General features: G+C 41.9%; 1 protein-coding gene and 1 pseudogene across 5 annotated transcripts in view; one reads left to right on the top strand and one right to left on the bottom strand.

Annotated features, from left to right (window-relative positions):
• GPR160 (G protein-coupled receptor 160) overlaps positions 1-17,952 on the top strand; it is a 70,006-nt gene that overhangs the window by 9,400 nt on the left and 42,654 nt on the right. The gene's annotated exons all lie outside the window — the stretch shown is intronic.
• On the bottom strand, positions 3,836-4,212 carry LOC138990177 (large ribosomal subunit protein eL36 pseudogene; annotated as a pseudogene).

Genomic DNA, 17,952 nt, shown 5'->3' with positions numbered 1-17,952 from the left:
CAGCTTGTGCTTCTTCCAGCCCAGCGTTTCTCATGATGTGCTCTGCATATAAGTTAAATAAACAGGGTGACAATATACAGCCTTGATGTACTCCTTTTCCTATTTGGAACCAGTCTGTTGTTCCATGTCCAGTTCTCACTGTTGCTTCCTGACCTGCATACAGATTTCTCAAGGTAAGTTCGTTTGTGTCATATTTTAGCTTCCACATATAAGTGATACCATATGATATTTGTTTTTGTCTGAATTATTTCATTTAATATGATAATCTCTAGATCCATCCATGTTGCTGCAAATGGCATTATTTTATTCTTTTTATGACTGAGGAGTCTGAATGAACTCTGGGAGTTGGTGATGGACAGGGAGGCCTGGCGTGCTGCAATTCATGGGGTTGCAAAGAGTCAGACACGACTGAGCGACTGAACTGAATATTCCATTTTATATGTATACCACATCTTTATCCATTCATTTGTTGTTGGACATTTAGGTTGCTTCCATGTCTTGGCTGTTCTAAACAGTGCCACTGTGAACACTGGGGTACATGTATCTTTTTAAAATTATTTATTTTTGGCTGTGCTGGGTCTTCACTGTTGCATGGGCTTTTCTTAGCTGTGGCGAGCGGGGGCCATTCTCTAGTTCTGGTGCGAGGGCTTCTCACTGTGGTGGCTTCTCTTGTTGCAGAGCACAGGCTCTAGGGTGTGTGGGCTTCATTAGTTGTGACTCCTGGGCTACAGAGCACAGGCTCAATAGTTGTGGTGCACAGGCTTAGTTCCTGCACAGCATGTAGGATCTTCCTGGATCAGGGATTAAAAAACCGTGTCTCCTGCATTGGCAGGTAGATTCTTGACCACCGAGCCACCAGTGGTATCTTTTTGAATTCAAGTTTTGTCCAGATATATGCCCAGGAGTGGGATTGCTGGATCATATGGAAGCTCTGTTTTTAGTTTTTTCAGGACACTCCATGCTGTTTTCCATAATGGCTGTACCAGTTTACATTCTTACCAACAGTGTAGGAGGGTTTTCTTTTTTCCACACCCTTTCCAGCATTTATTGTTAGTGGTGTGAGTCAAAGGTTTTGAATAGTAAAAGGTTTTCTTTCTGATTACAAAAGCAATGAATTTTCATTGTGGAAAACCTAGTAAGCATCAGATCAGATCAGATCAGTCGCTCAGTCATGTCCGACTCTTTGTGACCCCATGAATCGCAGCACGCCAGGCCTCCCTGTCCATCACCAACTCCCGGAGTTCACTCAGACTCACGTCCATCAAGTCAGTGATGCCATCCAGCCATCTCATCCTCTGTCGTCCCCTTCTCCTCCTGCCCCCAATCCCTCCCAGCATCAGAGTCTTTTCCAGTGAGTCAACTCTTCGCATGAGGTGGCCAAAGTACTGGAGTTTCAGCTTCAGCATCATTCCTTCCAAAGAAATCCCAGGGCTGATCTCCTTTAGAATGGACTGGTTGGATCTCCTTGCAGTCCAAGGGACTCTCAAGAGTCTTCTCCAACACCACACTTCAAAAGCATCAATTCTTCGGCGCTCAGCTTTCTTCACAGTCCAACTCTCACATCCATACATGACCACTGGAAAAACCATAGCCTTGACTAGATGGACTTTTGTTGGCAAAGTAATGTCTCTGCTTTTGAATATGCTATCTAGGTTGGTCATAACTTTCCTTCCAAGGAGTAAGCGTCTTTTAATTTCATGGCTGCAATCACCATCTGCAGTGATTTTGGAGCCCAGAAAAAATACAGTCTGACACTGTTTCACTGTTTCCCCATCTATTTCCCAGGAAGTGATGGGACCAGATGCCATGATCTTCGTTTTCTGAATGTTGAGCTTTAAGCCAACTTTTTCACTCTCCTCTTTCACTTTCATCAAGAGGCTTTTGAGTTCCTCTTCACTTTCTGCCATAAGGGTGGTGTCATCTGCATATCTGAGGTTATTGATATTTCTCCCGGCAATCTTGATTCCAGTTTGTGTTTCTTCCAGTCCAGCGTTTCTCATGATGTGCTCTGCATATAAGTTAAATAAACAGGGTGACAATATACAGCCTTGATGAACTCCTTTTCCTATTTGGAACCAGTCTGTTGTTCCATGTCCAGTTCTAACTGTTGCTTCCTGACCTGCATACAAATTTCTCAAGAGGCAGATCAGGTGGTCTGGTATTCCCATCTCTTGAAGAATTTTCCACAGTTTATTGTGATCCACACAGTCAAAGGCTTTGGCCTAGTCAATAAAGCAGAAATAGATGTTTTTCTGGAACTCTCTTGCTTTTTTGATGATCCAGCAGATGTTGGCAATTTGATCTCTGGTTCCTCTGCCTTTTCTAAAACCAGCTTGAACATCAGGAAGTTCACGGTTCACATATTGCTGAAGCCTGCCTTGGAGAATTTTGAGCATGACTTTACTAGCGTGTGAGATGAGTGCAATTGTGGGGTAGTTTGAGCATTCTTTGGCATTGCCATTCTTTGGGATTGGAATGAAAACGGACCTTTTCCAGTCCTGTGGCCACTGCTGAGTTTTCCAAATTTGCTGGCATATTGAGTGCAGCACTTTCACAGCATCATCTTTCAGGATTTGGAATAGCTAAACATAGAAGATTCTAAAAAAGTAAACGCACACCCATGTACTCACCTAGTCCCTGCAAGCCTAGCTTGGATCTGTCCCTCCAGGAAGTGCAGTCTGCAGCCTAGCTTGTCCCTGTGTGGCTGTGGACCAGCTGCATTGGGAGCTTGTTAGAAGTATAGAACCTCAGCCCCACGCCAGACATGCTGCTGCTGCTGCTAAGTCGCTTCAGTCATGTCTGACTCTGTGCGACCCCATAGAGGGCCTCCGACAAGGCTCCCCCGTCCCTGGGATTCTCCAGGCAAGAACACTGGAGTGGGTTGCCATTTCCTTCTCCAATGCATGAAGGTGAAAAGTGAAAGTGAAGTCGCTCAGTTGTGTCTGACTCTTAGCGACCTCATGGACTGCAGCCTACCAGGCTCCTCTGTCGGTGGGATTTTCCAGGCAAGAGTACTGGAGTGGGGTGCCATTGCCTTCTCTGACGCCAGACATAGTGAACCATAATCCAGCTTTTCACAGAATCCACATTCATGCTTGAGAAGTATTGGTCTACAAGGCCATGACCTTACCAATCACAGATGGCCTGGCATTAATTACCTCTGATCTGTGTATGTTCATATGTTTTTCCTGTTTACCCAATATTGGAATAATTATGTATGTACCACTGGTTGTCATCCTCCCATCCTCTACTTTCAAGGCTGTCTGAGCACAACGGCTCACTCCCCTCAGTAACACTGATGCTCAGGGATCAGCTGAGTGTCTTAGTGGCATGGGGAATTTCACCACAGTGTCTCCCCACGTGAGAAACCTTGATATATACGGCTTTTATCTCGCTTCTGTCATCTAACATTGTATTGTCAGCATTTTCTGGTTCTTTAATCTTTCTGAAGAGCTTATCTTTCATGGCTGCAGATAGTAGTCCATCTTAGGACTGTCATAATTCATTTGAGTAGCTCAGTTGGTAAAGAATCTGCCTGCAGTGCAGAAGACCCGGGTTCAGTCCCTGGGTTGGGAAGATCCCCTGGAGAAGGAAATGGCACCCCACTCCAGTATCCTTGCCTGGAAAACCTCATGGACAGAGGAGCCTGGTGGGCTGCAGTCCATGGGGTTGCAAAGAGTGGGGTACGACTGAGCGACTAACACTAAGTCAAATGGATTATGACTACTACTCTATTGTGAGGGACAGGAGGAAAAGGGGATGACGAGATGATTGGATGGCATCACCGACTTTATGAATATGAGTTTGTTTTTTTTTTGGGGGGGGGCACGATTTATTGTGATTGTGAACAGAGGAGAAGGGCTCAGTCCTTCTTGGCTGCCACTTTCCTCATGGTGGCCAAGACGTTGCTCAGCTCCTCTCTTTCCCTCTTCGCATGGATATGTGTCCCCACCCTTTTCTTGATGAACTTGAGGGCCCGCTTGTCCTTGGAGACCTTGAGCAGCTCCATGGCTCGTCGCTCGTAAGGGGCTAAGCCACACACCTCCCGGATCATGTCCCGCACGAACTTGGTGTGTTTGGTGAGACGCCCGCGGCGGCGGCTGTGCCTCGGCTTGCCCACGTTCTTGGTCACCTTGTGACCCTTGTTGAGGCCCACGGCCATGGGGTAGCACAGAGCCATGGCTGTTGTTCCACAATGGCTGCTGCGGCAGAAGGCTGAATATGAGTTTGAACAAACTCCGGGAGATGGTAAAGGACAGGGAAGCCTGATGTCCTGCAGTCCATGGGGTCGCAAAGAGTTGGACATGACTGAGTGACTGAACTGAACTCTTGTGAGGCATTTGAATTGTTCCGATCCGTTTGGGGCGGGAGTGTTCTGTAGGCTATTTTAAGTATACCAAAGTGAGCTGCTCAGGCTATGCTTACTTCCTTCAGCTCTGGTTATTTCCTTGTGATGAATTCCTGGAGTGGAGATCCTGGATCAAAAGGCACAGACCTTCTAAACAGTGTTTAAAAGACAGCAGGAGTATAGGAAGGACCCTGACAGATACCCTTCCAGGCACTGGACAGTGTGGTCTGTAGACACATTCTCTGGGGAGCAGCAAGCATGGCTTGTTTATCATCACGCGCATCAGGGCCCCTCTCAGAGCAGGTTCTAAGTGGGACTCCTGGAGGTTTGGGGAGAGAGAGGGGAGTTACCTGAAAGATGGGTGACTACCTATGATGGTTTCTTCCTCCTGGCCAGAGTTTTCTGCATGTTTTCTCTTGCCTTCCAGTGGAGCAGCAGGGCGTGAAGTTAGTTAGTGGAGGCCTGACATGACAGCCTCACTTACTGGTCCTGGACCTGCTGGACCTGACTGGTACCAAACTTGTTTTTGCTTCATGAATCTGGGACTGTTGGGTCAGCTGACACTTTCCCTCCCAGGAGCGCACCAGGAAATTCATGTTAAACTGTGTGCTGAAAGGTACACTCAGATCCTGTCATGAAGAAAAAGTGAAATATCAACATCATTTTTGTGATTGAGGCACAATTTGAACTTGGATGCCAGGAATATGTTTTTGGCCCTTTATAAATATGTTTGGAGTAGGTCAGTGAATAAATATGCAAAGAATGAGTTTGATTATGTTAAATAACATATACATGTTAAGTATATGTGTCTATCATTTGACATAATTAAAACATTTTTAAGCTGAATATTAAATCATTAGCCACTCATTTGTATTAACTACTTGACACATTATGATTTCCAGATAGACACACACATACCATACCGTCTGGACCTAAGTGTGCTTGACTCAGAGTTTGTCTACAGCAAACAGACTTTTATGAATGAAATACAGTATACAATAGCAAAACAAAAGTGGCTTCTTTTGTCAACATAATGGTTGTTAGCTTCCTGCATATTGTATGTCTCAGTAGTTTGTTCTTTACAATAGCTGTTATCATAGCTTGTATTCCACTGCTTGATTATACCACCATATATTTATCTATTCTTCTTGGAAGACCATTTAGGTTGTTTTCAGTTTGGGGTTTAAATGAAGAAAACTGCTGTGAACTTTCTTTTACAAGTCCTTTTTAAAAAACACAGTTTTATTGAGGTGCAGTTTGCATACCGTAAAATCCAGCCATCGTTAAGTTCTTTATTGTTACAGACGTGTACAGCGTCACTCCCAAAGTTCCCTCATACTAACTTAGTCCCTACTCCTAAACCCAGGCAGCCATTGATCTGCTTTCTGTCTCTTGCCTTTTCTGGATGTTTCCTATAAATAGAATCCTAGTATATGTAGGTTTTTGGTGTCTTGTTTCTTTCACTTAGCAGAATATTTTTGAAGTTCATCAATTTTAGCTCAGTCAGTAAAGAATCTGCCCGCAATGCAGGAGACCCTGGTTCAATTCCTGGGTGGGATTGCTGGAGAAGGGATAGGCTACCTACTCCAGTATTCTTGGGCTTCCCTTGTGGCTCAGCTGGTAAAGAATCTACCTGCAACGCAGGAGATCTGAGTTCGATTTCTAGGTTAGGAAGATCCTCTCAAAAAAGAAAGGCTACCCACTCCAGTATTCTGGCTGGAGAATTCCATGGACTGTATAGTCTGTGGGGTTCCAAAGAGTCAGACATGACTGAGCGACTTTCACTTATCAGTAGCTTCTTCCTTTGTATCATTGAATAGTATTCAGTTTTATGGATGTACCACATTTTATTTCTTCACTAGTTTATGAACATTTAAATTGTTTCTGGTTTTTGGCTATTATAAATAATGTTTCTATGAACATTCATGTAAGATGTACGGCGGTCTACATTTTTATTTCTCCTGGATAGATTCTTAGGAGTGTAATTACTAGATTCTATGGTAAGTTTATGTTTAACTTTTAAAGTAAACCGTTTTCCAAAAGTGGCTATACAACGTTAGAGTCACACCAACAATGTATGATGGTTTTGATTTCTCCCTGTTCTTGCCAGCACTAGATATTGTTAGTTTTTTTTTTTTTTTTTTTTACCATAGCCATTCTCATGGATATATGAGAGTATCTTATTACAGTTTATGTTTATGTTTTTTTGGCTACACCACTCAGCTTGCTTGCAGGATTAGTTCCTCAACCAGAGATTAAACCCATACCCCCTGCAGTGGAAGCCCAGAATCCTAACCACTGGACCGCCAGGGAATTCCCTTATTAAAGTTTGAAAAGATTTACTAATGAAAAATCTAGACAGCATATTAAAAAAAGAAGAGACATCACTTTGCTGACAAAGGTCCATATAGTCAAAGCTATGGTCTTTCCAGTAGTCATGTTTGGATGTAAGAGTTGGCCCATAAAGAAGGCTGAGTGTTAAAGAATTGATGCTTTCAAATTGTGGTGCTGGAGAAGACTCTTGAGAGTCCCTTAGATAGCAGGGAGATCAAATCAGTTAATCTTAAAGGAGATCAACCCTGAATATTTATTAGAAGGACTTCTGCTGAAGCTCCAGTACTTTGGTCATGTGATGAGAAGAGCTGACTCATTGGAAAAGACCCTGATGCTGGGAAAGATTGAGGGCAGGAGAAGGGGACGATGATGAGAATGAGATGGTTGGATGGCATCACCGACTCAATGGACATGAATTGGACCAACCTCTGGTAGATAGTAAAGAACAGGGAAGCCTGGCGTGCTGCAGTCCTTGGGGTCGTGGAGTCGGACATGACTTAGGGTCTGAACAACAACAGTGACTAATGATGATTAGCACCTTTCCATGCGCTTTTTTTTTTTTTTTTCTAAAAAAGAAAGTGAAAGTGTTAGTTGCTTAGTTGTGTCCAACTCTTTGCAACCCCATGGAGTGTAGCCCACTTGGCTTCTCTGTCCTTGGGATTTCCCAGGCAAGAATACTGGAGTGAGTAGCTATTCCCTTCTCCAGGGATCTTCAACCCAGGTCTCTTGCATTGCAGGAAGATTCTTTACCATTATTATTTATCATTTGTGTATCTGCTTTGGTGAAATACCTAGTTAAATCTTTTGCCCATTTTTTATTTGGGTTGTCATCATAATACAGAGTTTCAAAACTTTTTTATATTCTTTAAAATATTCAAATATCTTTGAATAAAAATATGCAAAATTTTTAAAAAATTCTAGAGGCAAGGGTTTTATCATATGTATATGACATGCAGATATTTTCTGTAAATCTATGACTTTTTACTTTCTTAATGATACCTTTTAAAGAGAAAAGTTTTCAATTTTGATAAAGTCTAAGACAGCAATTTCTTTTGTTTTATGGCTTGCACTTTTAATTACATATCTAGGAAATATTTCCTAACTATGTGCAAGCCTTTTTTTTTTTTAATAGACTTTATCTTCTAGAACAATTTTAAATTCACAACAAAATTGAGCAAATGTACAATTTCCAAGAGAGATATCCCATATATTTCCTGTCTCTTTGTATGCATTGCCTTATTATCAACATCTCCAGTCAGTGGTACATTTGTTACAAAATGAACTTGGATTGACACATCATAATCACCCAAAGTCCATAGTTTGTATCACAGTTCTCTCTTGGTATTGTATATTCTATGGGTTTGGACAGGTGTATAATGACATGTCAGAGAAGGCAGTGGCACCCCACTCCAGTACTCTTGCCTGGAAAATCCCATGGACAGAGGAGCCTGGTAGGCTGCAGTCCATGGGGTCGCTAGGAGTCAGACACGACTGAGCGACTTCACTTTCACTTTTCACTTTCATGCATTGGAGAAGGAAATGGCAACCCACTCCAGTGTTCTTGCCTGGAGAATCCCAGGGACGGGGAAGCCTGGTGGGCTGCCGTCTATGGGATCACACAGAGTCGGACATGACTGAAGTGACTTAGCAGCAGAGGGGAGGAAGGGATGAACAGGTGGAGCACAAAGTATTTCCAATATTACTCTGTATGATACTATAATGGTGAATACATGTCATTATGCTGCTGCTGCTAAGTCGCTTCAGTCGTGTCCGACTCTGTGCGACCCCATAGACGGCAGCCCACCAGGCTTCCCCGTCCCTGGGATTCTCCAGGCAAGAACACTGGAGTGGGTTGCCATTTCCTTCTCCAATGCATGAAAGTGAAAAGTGAAAGTGAAGTCGCTCAGTCGTGTCTGACTCCTAGCGACCCCATGGACTGCAGCCTACCTGGCTCCTCTGTCCATGGGATTTTCCAGGAAAGAGTACTGGAGTGGGTTGCCAGTGCCTTCTCCATCCTCCCCTCTAACCCTTGGCAACTACTTATCTTTTTACCATCTCCATAGTTTTGCCTTTTCCAGAATGTCATATAGTTGGAACCATACAGCATATAACTTTTTCAGATTGGCTTCTTTCACCTAGTAAATGCATTTTTAAGGTTCCTCCATGTCTTTTTATGGCTTGATAGCTTTCTTTCTTTCTTTTTTTTTTTTTAAATGCTGAGTAATAAGTTTATCTACCTTTTGAAGGATATCTTGGTTTCTTCCAACTTTTGGCAGTTATGAATAGAGCTGCTGTAATGACTTGTGTGTAGGCTTTTGTGTGGACAAAAGTTTTACACTCCTTTGTGTAAATACCATAGAGGGCAACTGCTGTTTAATTTTGTAAGAAAAGAATATGTTTAATTTTGTAAGAAACTGCTAAGCTAAACTGTCTTAAGTGGCTGTACCATATTTCCACGAGCAGTGAGAGTTCCTGTTGCTCCACATAACTCACTAGCATTTGGTATTTTCATACCAGTCTCTTTGTGGACATGTATTTTAGTTTCTCCTGGGTAAATATCTAGAAGTACTGGATCATAGGATAGATGTGTATTTAAATGTCAGACTTTTCCAAGGGGTTGTACCATTTAATACTTTTGTGTCTTTTCTGATATTTAATATTTGTCTTATTTTAGCCATCTTGATGGATGTGAAATTGTATGGCTACATGCTTTTAATTATCTTTTTCCTGATGACTAATGATGTTGAGCATCTTTTCACATGCTGTTGACCATTTGTTCATTTTCCTTTTGAACTGTCTTTTCAAGTGTTTTGCCACATTTTTGTTTTGAGTAGTTTGTCTTTTTTATTATTGATTTTTAGGCACTATTGATAGGTAGGTAGGTAGACTGCCTGGTAGTCTGAGCACACATCCTTTGTTAGATATTTGTGTAGTGAATATTTTCCCCCAGTGTGTCTCTTGCTTTTTCATTTTCTTATATAAAGATTTTAACTTTAATGAGTTTTCTTCTTAATTTTTTCTTTTATGGTTGTTGCTTTTGTGTTTGCTTAATAATTCTCTACTTACCCCCAAGGTTGCAAAGATTTTCTTCTTTGTTTTCCTTCTAGAGGCTTTAGAGTCTTAGCTTTTATGTTTAGGCCGATGATCAGTCCCAAATTAATTATTGAGTGTGGTGTGATTGAGCGCCTCCTTTTCCATACAATTGTGCATTTGATACGTTTGATACAGAGCCATGTATTGAAAAGGCTTTCCTCCGTTAAATTGCCGTGGTACTTCCTTGTAAATCAAGTGCACTGTTGGAACTCTCTGTTACGTTTGTTCTTAAGCTAGTACTGCACCATCTTCAGCTCTGTAGTTTATCAGTCTTGAAATCAAGGTGGTGTAAGCCTTTCAACTTTGTTCTTTTTCAAACATTTTCAACTGTTCTGGCCCTTTGCGTTTTCTTTTTTTAAATTAATTTTTATTGGAGTATAGTTGCTTTACAATGTTGTGTTAGTTTCTGCTGTATAACAAAGTGAATCTTTTGCATTTTCATATACATTTTAGAATCAACTTGTCAATTTCTACAAAAAAACCTGGTTGGATTATGATCAGGACAACACTGAATCTACCAATTTAGGAAGCATTGAGATCTTAAGAGTATTAATCTTCCATAGACATGGTATATCTTGCCATTTATTTACATCTTTAGTTTCTCTCAGCAGTGTTCTATAGCTTTTAGTATTGATGATTTGTACATATTTTAAAAGATTTATCCCTACTTTTTTTTTTTTTTTTTTTTTACATTTTAGAGTCATCTAAAATCTATTGTGTGGAATTCCCTGGTGGTCCAGTGGTTAAGAATCCCCCTTGCCATGCAGGGGATGCCGGTTCAGTCCCTGGTCATGGAACTAAGATCCCACATACTATGGAGTAACTTCGCCAGTGTGCCACAACTATTAAAGACTGAATTCTCTAGAGCCTGTGTGCCACAACTGGAGAGTCTGCGCACTGCAATGAAAGATTCTGAGTGTCACAACTAAGACCTGATGCAGCCAAATAAATAAATAAATAGTAGGATGTATACACACACATACATACAGTTTTAAAAATTGATCTGCCATCTTACTTAACTTAGCAATTCCAGTAAGTTTTGGGTATATGCCTTAGGATTTTCTATATATATTGTTGTTGTTCAGTCACTCAGCCGTGTCCAACTATTTGTGACCCCATGGACTGCAGCACGCTAGCCTTCCCTGTCCTTCACTATCTCCCGGAATTTGCTCAAATCATGTCCATTGAGTTGATGATGCCATCCAATCATCTCATCCTCTGTCACCCATTCTCCTCCTATCTTTAATCTTTCCCAGCATCAGTCTTTTCCAATGAGTTGGCTTTTTGCATCAGGTGGCCAAAGTACTGGAGCTTCAGCTTCAGCCTTAGTCCTTCCAATGAATATTCAGGACTGATTTCCTTGCTGTCCAAGGGACTCTCAAGAGTCTTCACCAGCATCACAGTTTGAAAGCATTGCTCAACCTTCTTTATGGTCTACCTCTCAGATCCATACATGACTACCGGAAAAACCATAGCTTTGACTATACAGACCTTGGTAGGCAAAGTGATGTCTCTTCTTTTTAATATGCTGTCTACATTGGTCATAGCTTTTCTTTCAAGAAGCAAGCGTGTTTTGTTTTGTTTTTTTTACCCCCCACCAGGGAACAAGCATCTTTTAATTTCATGGCTGCAGTCACCGTCCACAGTGATTTTGGAGCCCAAGAAAATAAAGTCTGTCACTGTTTTCATGTTTTCCCCATCTATTTGCCATGAAGTGATGGGATGAGATACCATGATCTTTGTTTTTTGAATGTTGACTTTTAGGGCAGTTTTTTCACTCTTCTCTTTCACCTTCATCAAGAGGGTCTTTAGTTCCTCTTCACTATCTGTCATAAGGGTGGTGTCATCTGTATATCCGAAGTTATTGATATATCTCCCAGCAGTCTTGATTCCAGCCTGTGCTTCATCCAGTCCAGCATTTCTCATTAAGTACTCTGCATATGAGTTAAATAAGCAGGGTGACAATATACAGCCTTGGCATACTCCTTTCCAACTTAGAACCAGTCTGTTGTTCCATGTCTGGTTCTAACTGTTGCTCCTTGACAACATACAGGTTTCTTAGGAGGCAGGTAAGGTGGTCTGGTATTCCCATCTCTTGAAGAATTTTCTACAGTTTGTTGTGATCCACACAGTCAAAGGCTTTAGCATAGTCAATGAAGCAGAAGTAGATGTTTTTCTGGAATTCTGTTGCTTTTTCTATGATCCAGCGGATGTTGGCAATTTGATCTGAGGTTCCTCTGCCTTTTCTAAATGCAGCTTGTACATCTGGAAAGTCTCAGTTCATGTATTATTGAAGCCTGGCTTGAAGGATTTTAAACATTACCTTGCTAGCATGTGAAATGAGTGCAGTTGTATGGTAGCTTGAACATTCTTTGGCATTGGAATGAAACTGACCTTTTCCAGTCATGTGGCCACTGCTGAGTTTTCTAAATTTGCTGGCGTATTGAGTATAGCACTTTAACAGCATCATCTTTTAGGCTTTGCAGTAGCTCAGCTGTAATTCCATCATCTCCACTAGGTTTGTTTGTAGTGATTCTAAGGCCCTCTTGACTTCACACTCCAGGATGTCTGGCTCTAGGTTTGTGATCATACTATCATGGCATCCAGGTCATTAACAACTATTTGTACAATTCTTCTGTGTATTCTTGCTACCTCTTCTTAATATCTTCTGCTTTGGTTAGTTCCATACCATTTCTGTCCTTTATTGTGCCCATCTTTGCATGAAGTGTTCCCTTAGTATCTCTAATTTTCCTGAAAAGATTGCTAATCTCTCCCCGGCTATTGTTTTCTTCTATTTCTTTGCATTGTTCACTAAAGAAGGCTTTCTTATTTCTCCTTTGGAACTTATCTCTCTTATCTTTCTTCTTATCTTATCTCTTATCTTTCTTATCTCTCTTATCTATTCTTTGTAACTCTGCATTCAGAGGAGTATATCTTTGCTTTTCTCCTTTGCCTTTCACTTCTCTTCTTTTCTCAGCCATTTGTAAGGGCTCCTCAAACACTTTGCCTTTTTGCATTTCTTTTTTCTTAGGGATGATTTTGATCACCACCTCCTGTACAGTGTTAGGAACCTCCATCCATAGTTCTTCAGGCACTCTGTCTATCAGATATAATCCCTTGAATATGTCACTTCCACTGTGTAATCATAAGGAATTTGATTTAGGTATGCCTGAATGGCCTAGTAGTGCTCCCTGAGCTGTGCATGTGTGGTAAGTCACTTTAGTCATGTCCAACTGTTTGCAACCCTATGGACTGTAGCCCACCAGGCTCCTCTGTCCATGGGATTCTACAGCCAAGAGTACTAGAGTGGGTTGCCATGCCCTCCTCCAGGGAATCTTCCCGACCCAGGTCTCATTCATCTCCTGCTTTGGCAAGCAGGTTCTTTACCACCTGGGCCACCTCATAAGCCCCAGTGGTTTTCCCTACTTTCTTCAATTTAAGTCTGAATTTTGCAGTAAGGAGTTTATGATCTGAGCCACAGTCAGCTCCTTGTCCTTTTTTTGCTGACTGTATACAGCTTCCCCATCTTTGGCTGCAAAGAATATAATCAATCTGATTTCAGTATTGACCATCTGATGCTATTATGTGTAGAGTCATCTCTTGTGTTGGAGGAGGGTGTTTGCTATGACCAGTGCATTTTCTTGGCAAAACTCTGTTAGGTTTTGCCCTGCTTCACTTTTTACTCCAAGGCCAAACTTGTCTATTATTCCAGATATCTCTTGACTTCCTACTTTTGCATCCCAGTCCCCTATTATAAAAGGTCATCATTTTTTGGTGTTAGTTCTGGAAGGTCTTGTAGGTCTCTATAGAACTGTCAACTTCAGCTTCTTTGGCATTAGTGGTTGAGGCATAGACTTGAATTATGGCAATATTGAATGGCATGCCTTGGAAAGAAACAGAGATCATTCTTTCATTTATGAGATTGCACCCAAGTACTGCATTTCGGGCTTTTTGGTTGACCATGAGGGCTACTCCATTTCTTCCAAGTGATTCTTGCCCACAGTGGTAGATATATTGGTCATCTGAATTAAATTCACCCATTCTTGTCCATTTTAGTTCTCTTCTGTTCAGTCGCTCAGTCATGTCCAATTCTGTGACCTCATGGAGTGCAGCACACCAGGATTCCCTGTCCATCACCAATTCCCATAGCTTGCTCAAACTCATATCCATTGAGTCAGTGATGCTATCCAACCATCTCATCCTCTGTCGTCCCCTTCTCCTCCTGCTCCCAATCCCTCCCAGCATCAGAGTCTTTTCCAATGAGTCAACTCTTTGCATGAGGTGGACAAAGTACTGGAGTTTCAGCTTCAGCATCAGTCCTTCTAATGAATATTCAGGACTGATTTCCTTAAGGATTGACTGTTTTGATCTCCTTGCTATCCAAGGAACTCTCAAGAGTCTTCTCCAATACCACAGTTCAAAAACATCAATTCTTTGTGCTCAGCTTTCTTTATAATCCAACTTTCACATCCATACATGATTATTGGAAAACCATAGCTTTAGAGGGACCTTTGTCGGCAAAGTAACGTCTCTGCTTTTAGTATGCTGTCTAGGTTGGTCATAGCTTTTCTTCCAAGGAGCAAGTATCTTTTAATATCATGGCTGCAGTTGCCATCTGCAGTGATTTTGAGCCCAAGAAAATAAAGTCTGTCACTGTTTCCATTGTTTCTCCATCTATTTGCCATGAAGTGATGGGACCAGATACCATGATCTTTGTTTTTTGAATGTTGAGTTTTAAGTCAGCTTTTTCACTCTTTTCTTTCACTTTCATGAAGAGGTTCTTTAGTTCCTCTTCACCTTCTGCTATAAGGGTGGTGTCATCTGCATATCCGAAATTATTGATATATCTCCCAGCAGTGTTGATTCCAGCCTGTGCTTCATCCAGTCCAGCATTTCTCATGATATACTCTGCATATAAGTTAAGTAAGCAGGGTGACAATATACAGCGTTAGCATACTCCTTTCCCAATTTAGAACCAGTCTGTTGTTCCATGTCTGGTTCTAACTGTTGCTTCTTGATCTGCATACAGATTTCTCAGGAGGCAGGTAAGGTGGTCTGATATTTTCTACAGTTTGTCATGATCTACACAGTCAAAAGCAGAGACATTGCTTTGCCAACAAAGGTCCATCTAGTCAAGGCTATGGTTTTTCCAGTGGTCATGTATGGATCTGAGAGTTGGACTGTGAAGAAAGCTGAGTGCCAAAGAATGGATGCTTTTGAATTGTGGTGTTGGAGAAGACTCTTGAGAGTCCCTTGGACTGCAAGGAGATCCAGCCAGTCCATTCTAAAGGAGATCAGTCCTGGGTGTTCTTTGGAAGGGATGATGCTAAAGTTGAAACTCCAGTACTTTGGCCACCTCATGCAAAGAGTTGACTCATTGGAAAAGACTCTGATGCTGGGAGGGATTGGGGGCAGGAGGGGAAGGGGACGACAGAGGATGAGATGGCTGGATGGCATCACTGACTCGATGGACGTGAGTTTGAGTGAACTCCGGGAGTTGGTGATGGACAGGGAGGCCTGGCATGCTGCGATTAATGGGGTCGCAAAGAGTCGGACATGACTGAGCAACTGAACTGAACTGACACGGTCAAAGGCTTTGGCATAATCAATAAAGTAGAAGTAGATGTTTTTCTGGAATTCTGTTGGTTTTTCTATGATCCAATGGATGTTGGCAATATGATCTCTGGTTCCTCTGCCTATTCTAAATCTAGCTTGTACATCTGGAAGTTCACAGTTCACATACTGTTGAAGCCTGGCTTGAAGAATTTTGAGCATTACTTTGCTAACATGTGAAATGAGTGCAGTCGGGCAGTAGTATGAACATTCTTTGACATTGCCCTTCTTTGGGATTGGAATGAAAACTGACCTTTTCCAGTACTGTGGCCAATGCTGTGTTATCCAAATTTTCTGGCATATTGAGTGCAGCACTTTAACAGTGTCATCTTTTAGGATTTGAAATAGCTCAACTGGAATTCCATCACCTCCACTAGCTTTGTTCATAGTGATGCTTCCTAAGGCCCACCTGACTTCACATTCCAGGAAGTCTGGTTCTCAGTAAGTGGTCACACCAACATGGTTATCTGAATCATGAAGATCTTTTTTGTATAGTTCTTCTGTGTAGTCTTGCCACCTCTTCTTAATACCTTCTGCTTTTGTTAGGTCCAAACCATTTCTGTTCTTTATTGTGCCCATCTTTGCATGAAATGTTCCCTTGGTATCTCTAATTTTCTTAAAGAGATCTGTAGTCTTTCCCATTCTATTGTTTTCCTCTTTCTTTGCATTTATCACTGAGGAAGGCTTTCTTATCTCCTTGCTGTTCTTTGGAACTCTTCATTCAAATGGGTATATCTTTCCTTTTCTACTTTGCCTTTAGCTTCTTTTCTTTTCTCAGCTACTTGTAAGGCCTCCTCAGACTACCATTTTGCCTTTTTGCGTTTCTTTTTCTTGGGGGTGGTCTTGATCACTGCCTCCTGTACAATGTCATGAACCTCTGTCCATAGTTCTTCAGGCACTCTATCAGATCTCATCTCTTGAATCTATTTGTCACTTCTACTATATAATTGTAAGGGATTTGTTTTAGGTCATACCTGAATAGTTTTGTACTTTTCCCTACTTTCTTCAATTGAAGTCTGAATTTGGCAATGAGTTTGTGATCTGAGCCACAGTCAGCTTCTGGACTTGGTTTTGCTTACTGTATAGAGCTTCTCCATCTTTGGCTGCAAATAATATAATCAGTCTGATTTTGGTATTGACCATCTGGTGATGTCCATGTATAGAGTGTTCTCTTGTGTTGTTGGAAGAGGGTGTTTGCTGTGACCAGTGCGTTCTCTGGGCAAACCTCTGTTAGCCTTTGCCTTGCTTCATTTTGTACTCCAAGGCCACATCACCTGTTACTCCAGTTATCTCTTGACTTCCTTCCTTTGCATTCCAGCCCCCTGTGATGAAAAGGACATCTATTTTGGGTGTTAGTTCTAGAAGGTCTTGTAGGTCTTCTTTGGACTGTTCAGCTTCTTCAGCATTACTGCTTGGGGCATAGACTTGGATTACTGTGATATTGAATGGCTTGCCTTGGAAATAAACAGAGATCATTCTGTCGTTTTTATGATTGCACCCAAGTACTGCATTATCAATAACCTCAGATATGCAGATAACACCACCCTTACGGCAGAAAGTGAAGAAGAACTAAAGAGCCTCTTGATGAAAGTGAAAGTGGAGAGTGAAAAAGTTGGCTTAAAGCTCAACATTCAGAAAACTAAGATCATGGCATCCAGTCCCATCACTTTATGGCAAATAGATGGGGAAACAGTGGACACAGTGGCTGACTTTATTTTTCTGGGCTCCAAAATCACCGCAGATGGTGATTGCAGCCATGAAATTAAAAGACGCTTACTCCTTGGAAGGAAAGTTATAACCAACCTAGATAGCATATTACAAAGCAGAGGGAGGTAGGAGGGGGTTCAGGATGGAGAACACATGTACACCATGGCAGATTCATGTCAATGTATCGCAAAACCAACACAGTATTGTAATTAGCCTCCAATTAAATAAATTAAAAAAAAAAAAAAAAAAGCAGAGACATTACTTTGCCAACAAAGGTCTGTCTAGTCAAGGCTATGGTTTTTCCAGTGGTCATGTATGGATGTGAGAGTTGGACTATAAAGAAGGCTGCTGCTGCTGCTAAGTCACTTCAGTCATGTCCGACTCTGTGCAACCCCAGAGACAGCAGCCCACCAGGCTCCCCTGTCCCTGGGATTCTCCAGGCAAGAACACTGGAGTGGGTTGCCATTTCCTTCTCCAGTGCATGAAAGTGAAAATGAAAGTGAAGTCACTCAGTCGTGTCTGACTCTTAGCGACCCCATGGACTGGAGCCTACCAGGCTCCTCCGTCCATAGATTTTCCAGGCAAGAGTACTGGAGTGGGGTGCCATTGCCTTCTCCGAAAGAACACTGAGCGCCAAAGAATTGATGCTTTTGAACTGTGGTGTTGGAGAAGACTCTTAACAGTCCCTTGAACTGCAAGGAGGTCCAACCAGTCCATTCTAAAGGAGATCAGTCCTGGGTGTTCATTGGAGGGACTGATGCTGAAGCTGAAACTCCAGTACTTTAGCCACCTCTTGAGAACAGCTGACTCATTAGAAAAGACCCTGATGCTGGGAAAGATTGAGGGCAGGAGGAGAA

This window comes from Bos mutus, chromosome 1 (assembly GCF_027580195.1).
Source record: "Bos mutus isolate GX-2022 chromosome 1, NWIPB_WYAK_1.1, whole genome shotgun sequence".
NCBI classification, from domain to species: Eukaryota; Metazoa; Chordata; class Mammalia; order Artiodactyla; family Bovidae; genus Bos; species Bos mutus.
The sequence above is the reverse complement of the archived record's forward strand: the minus strand, read 5'-3'. Positions and strand labels throughout refer to the sequence as shown.